A 9,770-nucleotide genomic window follows, 5' to 3' on the forward strand; every position below is an offset into this window, starting at 1 on the left:
AAATCAACACACAGGTATAAATACAGCTGACATACCTCCATTCATTTGACGGCTCATCAGCATCTGGTTCACTCGTCTGTTGTTGTTCACAATGTCCCATAGTGAAAATTCCTCGTCGGGAGATGAATCCATCTCTCCCCCGGTCGCATCGCCACAGCCAACTGGCTCCAGGACTACTACTTCCCTGCCTAGCAATGCAATCGAGCCCCAGGCTCCTTCTCACGGGCGGCCTTCAACTCGTTCAGCCACTCGCCTCCCAAGACGCCCAGGCACACACTCGCCTTCTCCGGCGAGAACTCCAGCCGGGGAATCATCCTATCGGTCTACCAGGCCAGTATTTCCGCCTATAGAGAAATGGACAGTGGCGAGTCTGAGGCAGGCACTGACCAACTCCGACATCCAGGCCCCATGCAAGTTCACTAAAGCGGAATTATATGACTTGTACAAAAATCTTAAACCAAACAACCTCTCTCCCAAAACCACCCCAGCCCCAAAGGTTGTTAAACATCGTAACAAACTTACGGTCACGCCTCGCCGGACTCCTCCACCTTCTTCCAGCTCTAAGATCAGCTCCCGAAGGGCATCAACCAGCGGCGCTAGGCCATCGGCAAGCCAGGGCCGCGCCCCGGATTCTGTTGACGCAAGACCCGGCGACGATCCGGCGGCGGTTCAGCTTTCTGTCGCGGCTCCCTCCTCAGCGATACCGAGGCCCACCACCCAAGCGGGCGTCTGGCCGCCTCCGCCACCAGTCTCGGCCCCGCTGCCCACCCCTCTCAGCTCAGAGCCTTCAGTCCAAGCAAGCGCTTGGCCGCAATGGCCTCCCCACTCAGTCCCACAGCCTACTCCTTCCAGCGCAGGGATTGCAGCCCAGGCAAATGCGAAACCATCATACTCGCTCTTCACCGCTACACCCATGCCTGTCCCTTCAAACGCCATCGCCGCGGAACCCCCGCAAGTAGCTCATAATATCCAAGCGCAGATTTTAGCGGACTAATTCCCAACCCCAGTACCTCCATATTCAGAATTAATATTTCCGTAAATCACCCATTAAAACCTCTCCTCAACGATTCACTCGACACCATCCTCCAGGCTGTCTCTCCCAGAACACTCCAATCATACGTGGCAGCATGGAGATGCTTTAAGTCATTCCATCTCTCTTACAACATGCCATTTCCAGATTTTTCTCTACTCTCAATAACCTCATTTATCTCTTTTCTCAACAGCATCAAAGGCCTCCAAGTCAGTACCATCAAAAGTTACATAAGCGGCATCCAATTTTTTCATAAGCTCATGTACGGCGCTCTCTCACCCGAAATTAGCAATTCTCAAACCTGCATGTTGATCAGAGGAATCCAACGATCCCGGCCAACTCGTCCCCATTCCAGACTACCCATTACTTTAGACATCCTCACCAAATGTATCCACTCCCTCCGCACAAATTACCAGCCCCATAATACCGCCCGGACACTCGACGCCATGTTCATTTTAGCCTTCTTCGGGTTTCTGAGATGCTCAGAGCTAACCATCTCCTCTAAATTTGATCCGGCCATCAACCCCACCATCTCAGACCTAACAATCCTCGATAGCGAAACCATTTCTTTTCTGATCAAACAAAGTAAAACAGACCAAGTTAAGAAAGGTCATTTTGTTTACATCTTCAATCTCTCTTCTCCTATCCAACCTTACCAAGCTGTCCTCGAGTACCTCCGCTCCAGAATTTCCCAGGCCAAATCCCCTCTCGAACCTCTATTCTTAGACAAGGCCAAAAAACCCGCCAGTCGCTCCTGGTTCCAAAAACATCTCAAATCCGTCCTGCTATCGGCAGGCATCTCAACAAAATATTTCTCCAGCCATTCCTTTCGCATCGGGGCAGCAACATCAGCAGCCCAAAAAGGCCTCGCCAAACAGCAGATCCAAACCCTAGGAAGATGGTCTTCAGAAGCTTTCCAAAGCTATATCAGAACGAACCAGTTCCACATTAAATCAACCCACCAGTTGCTCATTGGGTAAAAAAAAATAAATAAATAAAAATTGTGGTGCGAGCCTTCCAGACATTTTTAAACTTACCTTTTCAAGTCCCACGCTCGGCAAGGCTCACCTGTCTGACACCGTGAATCTTCACATCTTGTCGAACACTGGCCAGAGCCTCCCAGCTAGACTACTTACCTTTTCCATCCTGCGGCCGGAGAGTCTTACCCAACCAGGCTGCGAGCTTCCATCTCCAGTCAGATGACGGCGAGTGCCTCCCGGCCACTTAACTTTACCTTTCTGTCTCACGCTTGGCGATGCTTACCCGTGAGTATTGTGCTCCCGTCGGGCGTCAGCGAGAGCCTCCCAGCCACACAAACTCACCTTTTTCCATCCCATGGCCAGCGAGACTTCCAGACTGTGAGCATTTATCTCCAGTCAGATGCCGGCGAGAGCCTCCCGACCACACAACTTGACCTTTTCTGTCTTTACCTGTCCGACACAGTGAGTATCGATCTCCCGACGGATGCCGGCAAGAGCCTCCCGGCCAGACAAACTTACCTTTTCAAATCCCTCGCTTGGCAAGCTTACCCGTCTGACACCGCGAGTATAGATCTCCCGACGGACGTCAGCAAGAGCCTCCCAGCCAGACAAACTTACCTTTTCTGTCTGCTCGCGCCACCATATCAAACCCCCGTCGAATGCTACATACCCGGTCGGTCAAGCAATCTCAGCTTTCAGTCCACCACCGGCGAGGCTTAACCATCCGGCTCGCGAGTATTGATCTCCCGTCGGATGTTGCGAGAGCCTCCTGGCCGGACAACCTCACCTTTTCCTCCTACGTCAGCGCCGCTGGCCCATCAAACAGGCGAGCATGCTCACCAGTTGGATGACGGCTAAGTGTCCCGACCAAACTTTACCTTTCCGTCTTTACCTGTTCGACACAGTGAGTCTTGATCTCCCGTCAGACGCCGGCGAGAGCCTCCCGGCCAGACAACCTTACCTTTTCAAGTCCCACGCTGGCGACGCTTACCCGTCTGACACAGTGGGTATTGTGCTCCCTTCGGGCGTCGGCAAGAGCCTCCCAGCCAGACAACTTACCGTTTCATCCTGCGGTCGGCGAGACTGACCCCGTTCGACTCAGTGAGTATTGGCCTCCCGTAAAGCGTCAGTGTCGGTCTTGGCCACCCACCTATTTTCTATCCGACGGGCAACGAGGCCTAGCCATCAGTCGCTATGGGTCTCGTCCACCCGCCGAACACCGTCCACCTGTCTCTTCTATCCTCGCACCTTTTCCCCCCGCCTGGCGAGGCTTACCCGTTCGATGTCCTGAGTCTCAATCTCCCATCGGATGCTGCGAGAGCCCTCCCAGTTCCGGGTTTTCTCTTCTCCCTACCCGCCGGCGAGGCTATCCGTCTGACATCGTAGTCTTGATCTCGTGTCAGACGTTGACGCTGGTCTCCCAGTGGGCTCCTGTACTTGCCGCCCGCAAGTGAGGCTCATCCATTCGATGCCATGAGTCTTGATCTCCCGTCGGATGTCGCAAGAGCCTCCTTGTCAGACGTCCCAAACTCTTTTCATCTGCCAAGCCAATAGGACCCACTCGTCCGACGACGGAGTATTGTGCTCTAGTCGGAGGCTTCATGGGACCTCTCGGCCAGATTCCACCCTCTGTCCTCAGTAGGGCCTGTACGCCGACTCCGTGAACTATCCCATTGCAGGCAACTCGGGTCCTCCTGGTCAGGGCCTTAACCACGCTGCTCCTCCATCGGCGGGCAGGGCTCACCCGTCCCAATGTGATAAGCACACCATTGAGCTTCGGTTCGAGCCCTCCCTGACTGGTTGCCCCAAACCACGCAGTTCACACCAGCGGCCGGTGGGGCCTACCCATGCATGTCAAACCGCTCCCTCAGAGTACGTAGGCTCCCCTGGCCTGCCATCCAGGCTACTCCTCGATACCAGCTACCGCCAGATCTCTATTGCGTATTTGGTGGGGGATCTTAGTCTGGCAGCTGTCCAACACTCAATTGCTTTTGGGGGGTACTCTGGGTTCAGGCAATTCCCGAGCTCGGAGCCCTTCCCCACGACAGCACGCCAACAACGTATTACCATACTCGCCAAATACGCATTACGTTACTCGTGCTAAATATATGTAAGTGTGAACTCGTGAAATGACTCTTATGAACCGGTTCTTTTTGAGTCAAAAATACAAAGCGCAGCCCATTCACTAACGAATTGTTTTTACATTTGTTCGTGATTCATATACTGCTTCTCGGTTTATTCAGAAGTCCTCTGAGAAATATAATCCCGTCCAGATATGTCTGAGATTCATCCCGTAATTGTTTGGTGATCCGAATCTCCGACCGCTCGCTCCACTTTCATCATGGATATAGGCCTTTCTGCCATATCGGATGAAACAGTAACATGAAATCAATAAGAAGATGCCAATCACAAAAACTAATAGCAGAGTTAGGTAAGAATCTTGTATTGCAGTTTTATCGAATGTTATCATAATATAACTGATTTTACTTGGCCCATTTTCCCAAATCATTAAAAAAAAGTTTAACAATGAGTAAGTTAAACATTTAGGTAGCTAAACTGATGACACCAATCAGAATCTCTGCATCCTACAACGGAGAGAGGAGAGAGCTGAACGAATAATATATGGGTTTTATACTTACACATTCAGTATAATTACAGTACAGTACCAGTACATTATGTAAATTTCACTCTTCAGTCCCACTTTATATTATGTACTTACATTTAAATTAATCATTTGATACAATGCACTTATTGTGTATATACATGCTTTTACATTGTACTTATAATTTTAAAAATACATAGGGTACAACGGGGCTAAAGGCGCCTTTTTGATATTATTTTCATCTAAACCACTAGATGGCACAACAACGTGGCGTAATACTGTCCAAAACATTCACTTTTCAAGATGCACGTACATATTTATCTGATCTTTGACGCATCGTGCGCAGCAGCGCAAAGTTAATTCTGTGCTTACTTGATCTAATATTTTATGTTTTTTTAAAAATACTGTAGATTTAGGTAGCAAATGAGAATCGCTAAAATTAATGCATATATTTTGAGACAAAGGTCTTCTTTATGATTTTCAGCTTTGTTTAAGATAATTAAAGCAACAGTTTTTAAATAATGAAGAATATGTAAAAGTATGGTATTTGGGGTAAAAAAGCACCCCCGCAGTTGGGGCTAAAGGCGCACCGTAATTAACATGATAATTAATAGATGGCTGACTTTTCCTTTTGTTGACATGACATGGTTAGATTCAGATGGTAAATATCATATATTATCTTGAGTGTCCATATTAGAGATAATCACCATGTTTAGAAGGAAACCATCGTATTTAAAAACATGATATTAATCACATCATATAATAAAATATAATTTGTTGTTACTTCTGTGAATATATATTCAATAATTATTGGATCTCCTTCAATACTTTCATAATCTTTACTTATTAAAATGATTTTGTTTCTGTATTTTAAAATATATATTTTTTTATATTAACATTTTAATGACAGTATATTTATTGAATAAAAATTCATTATTTTATTTTTCAAAATAAGCAGAAAATAGTACAAACTTTGCTAAAGTGATTGTTTTGAACAAGTATTACATTATATTAAAAAACATTATTTTAGCTGAAGTACCGTGTGCCTTTTACCCCATACTGGTGGGCCTTTTACCCTGTGTGGGGTAAAAGGCCCCCCTTGCCACTTCATACATTTATAAGATTTTTAAACAAAATAAGCAACTTGAATGATTTATTTCCACACAAAATCTGTTGCTCCATTAATGTTCAATACAACGTATATATTTTTTCTGCAATTATACATTTTAGGCGCAGTGAATAGCACATTTTTTCTTAAGGGGGGCCTTTAGCCCCGTTGTACCCTATATGTAATTTCAGAAATTAATTACAGATGTAATTAAATTTATAATTACGCTGTGGACCCATCCCTTACACCTTAACCCACCCTTAAACCTACCCATACCAGCAAACCTGTCCCTAACCTTACCTGTATCCCACATCAATAGCAGTGAAAGTGTTTTGCAATACAATTATCACAATAAGTACATTGTACTTATTTTTTTATGTAAGTACATAGTAGTTAAGGCCACCTAATATATAAAGTGTGACCCACTCTTCTATACAGTATATACAGTAAACTGTAGCACATGTTGTACACCTTCAAACATGTGACTGTCAAATTTTATTTGCAACCATTTTTTTAATGTGTACTGCATGTTTGCAGAACTGTGAAATGACTGCCTAGAGAGATAGCTAGTCTTGTGTCAGGAGACCAGGAAACTGCTATAGTACTGTACACTGTAATGAAATTTGACCAAATTTATGCTGGCTTGTCTTAAAGTCTTGTTTAAGAAACAAATTGTTTGGTCAGTTAGATGTTCTAGATGTTTGCTAAAGTGTTGCTAGTTGGTTGCTAGGCTTTTGCTATGCAGTTGCTGGGGTGTTGCTAGACTATTGATAGTGTTCTGGGTGATTACAGACATTCCCACCTCTGGTAATAATATAATGTCTTCATTAATGATACAAGCTCAGAAACATTTATAACCTCTTGAAATTTTTTATATTGTGTATTGAGTTGGTGCCATGATGGATATTGAAATGTTCCCAGTCGGCACATGACCGACCTTCAACGTTGAAATATGGTTGAAATAATGACAGTTGTTATTTCAACATTGAAAAAATTTTTAATGCTAAATGGTTGAAAAAGGTTACCAAAAACACTTCCCAGATAGCAAGCACACTCGGGCCGATTCTGGCTGAAATGCGGCACTGTCGGTTCAGTCACGACGTCGGTGAGAAGCCAGAGCCGCGCCGACTCTACAAAACACTTCTGGCTGACAGACGGCTTTTTCTCTCTGGGCCGATCTCGGCTGAAAGCTGTTGTACGTGCGGCAGGTCCGCACTCGGTGTAGTTGTGTGTCTCTACCTTCGGCCCGAGTTGGTTTTGTCTCCGGCGGCCGCTGCTAGAATGAAGATCAGCCGCTGAGAGAGAGATTTGGCGCTTAATCCTGAGGAGATTTCGGCGGGCACAGTTCTCAAGAGGAATACTTCAGCTGCAAAAAGGTAAGTTAAGTTATTTAATGATCAATCTAGTGTTGTTTGATGTTTAAATGCCACGAAGAGTATAGTTTTTAGATGGTTTCTGTTAGGTTTGCGATGATAACAGCGTTAAAAACCGTTCGGTCCTGGATATATTGAGTGTTGATGAGTAACGTTAGGCCTAACTGTCAGGCGCGGTCTCTTTAGGAAAACAATATGTCATTTTTTTAATATGAAAAACCGATGAGCTGTATCCAGTGCACGGTAATGTTAGGTAATTAAATTTTAATGAGTTAAATTCTATTTCGTTTGCTAGAATTCATTCGATTCGTCTTTTTCAACGAGTGACTACTATTGAATCAAAGGAGTCGGACTGCGCTGGTGGCGCCATAAACATCGATACGAGTGCTGATTTGATTCACTTAACCATTCAAATGAGTCATTTGTTTGTGAATCAAACTGAGCACGCTGTTGTAGCATTACACCTGCTAAGACAATTCAATATGTGCAATCTGAATTTAATAATAATATTTATTTTGTGGTAACACTGCCGTGTGGGAAGCTCTGACAGATAAAAACACTATAGATACGTAAGAGGGAGCCGTAAAATGTAAGTGCATCATCTTTTGTTCTTGAATGGAGGCCTAATCTGTCTGCTGCACTTGAGCAGGTTCAGTTTTTAGAGTGAATGAAAACTTTTGAAGCATATATGCCGTATGATGTGATTTAAAATCATACTTATTTTACTGTGGTGGGGATTATTATGAGCAAACAAACTTAAAAGTTTAATCTGAACACTATATATATGTAATCTGACATTTATTATTATTTTTTTTTTACAGAAATTCTGAGCTGCTGCATGAACATTCATCAAACATATAAGGTGTGAATTCTGGGTCTGGTCCTAATGATTGTAAAAATCTGTAATGCTTAAGATTAAATTACCTTACAATATATATTTGTACATATTTCAAGGCTGCAATTTGGAAAAAACTTTCAATGCTGCTGCAATGGAGTTCAAGGGGACTGAAGAGGTGGCTCCAGCTGATCAAAAGGGTGGACTTCAGGAGGCAGACACACTCTGTGAGTTTAAAAGACCCATCTCTTTAGCCATCCATACACATGACACACTATCACATTTATATAATTCAAATCTCTTAAAGGATTTTTATGCTGCACCAATTAGGGTAAGCAGCAACACTTCCTATAATATCTAATGTACATGTTAATTTTTAAGAAGAATGACATCATTGCTTATATTAGTTGCTTATATACTGTCTCACCCTTATCCCTAGGTTACAGTAATCAGCTGATCCAGTCGGTATCCAGACCAGACGGTGGGCCTGCACCCAGGAGTGACCACAACACATCCCTGACTGTCAGTGGAGACCATGTCAGCTGGATGACAGATCCCTGTGAATGTAGCATGTCTGGATCCGTCACTCATTGCACAATAACCACTCAGACACTCAGCAATGAGATCCAGTGACTTTTAATCTGAGAGAAATGAAGAGAGATCATCAGTGGATCGATAGTGCATCAGCTTCTCTTACACTGGTCACACTCAGATGTATTCACGGAGAGAAGCAAACAACCCACGCGCTCGTCAGCTTCACATATATCAGACTGACGATATTGCACGATCAATAAACAAAACAATATATTTGAATACTTCTAGTTTGTAACAATACATTAAGAGAAATAATCAATTATAAAATTATTTGTAGATATAAATCAATGTTTCTTCACATTATGTGCCAAAAATCAAATAAAACATTGAATATAATTAGCACCTTAACGTGCAGGCCGCACCACGTGCGTCACAGATCATTAATCACACTCTACGTTCAACATGTTCATTAACAGCAGACTGGACCTCTTTCTTTTATGAAACAGATCTATTTTAACAACATACCTGAGAGAAATGAAGAGAGATCATCAGTGGATCGATAGTGCATCAGCTTCTCTTACACTGGTCACACTCTGAGCACAAAATGCTAACTCAAGATGAATCGCTTCATGTGTTCCCCAAATTGTAAGTCGCTTTGGATAAAAGCGTCTGCAAAATGACTAAATGTAAATGTAAATGTAACTAGTTAGCGCCATGATGATTTGCATAAAATTCGAATTAAATGTTAACTCACATCATCACAAATAACACAATCTGGTTCTGCTATTGCTCAGTCACGCTTACAGAGTGAAAATCGTACATATTTTCAAGAAATGACAACATACCAGATGTATTCACGGAGAGAAGCAAACAACCCACGCGCTCGTCAGCTTCACATATATCAGACTGACGATATTGCACGTGCGCACGCGCAAAGGGGAAACTCAGGAAGTGTTCCACTAATGACGCTCCCTCAGGAAACCAAATATCCAAAGAAAAGTCCAGCTACATTAATACTTATAACTCGTGAATATTAACAGGAACAAAGTTTTGTGAAGATCATTAACTCACTCCTATTACAAAACACAATAGAATTAGAACATTATAAAGTAAACAAATATATAAATAATAATACAGTATAAAAAAAACCCAAGTCAAGTTAAATCAATACATTTTTCATACCAGTTACATCCTTCCCCCTGAACTTCACAAAATTTGACTATTACAGGGATAGTATATGCTGGTGCACTCAAATAGACCAAATGTTATCCAGAACCTTGTGCAACAAAATAGGTTTCCCCACAAAGG

At 43.6% G+C, this 9,770-nt stretch overlaps 2 long non-coding RNA genes across 2 annotated transcripts; one reads left to right on the forward strand and one right to left on the reverse strand.

Annotated features, from left to right (window-relative positions):
• Positions 1-6,232: 6,232 nt before the first annotated feature.
• LOC131540129 (uncharacterized) lies at positions 6,233-8,455 on the forward strand. The gene is made up of 3 exons (XR_009271182.1): positions 6,233-7,955; positions 8,048-8,155; positions 8,368-8,455. It is a non-coding gene; the product is annotated as an uncharacterized LOC131540129 (long non-coding RNA).
• On the reverse strand, positions 7,985-9,510 carry LOC131540128 (uncharacterized). Its single transcript, XR_009271181.1, has 4 exons — positions 9,308-9,510; positions 8,988-9,055; positions 8,356-8,682; positions 7,985-8,153 (listed from the first exon to the last, which is right to left on the reverse strand). It is a non-coding gene; the product is annotated as an uncharacterized LOC131540128 (long non-coding RNA).
• Between the last annotated feature and the right edge of the window lie 260 nt (positions 9,511-9,770).

The sequence above is a fragment of the Onychostoma macrolepis genome, chromosome 05 (genome assembly GCF_012432095.1).
Source record: "Onychostoma macrolepis isolate SWU-2019 chromosome 05, ASM1243209v1, whole genome shotgun sequence".
Taxonomy (NCBI): domain Eukaryota; kingdom Metazoa; phylum Chordata; class Actinopteri; order Cypriniformes; family Cyprinidae; genus Onychostoma; species Onychostoma macrolepis.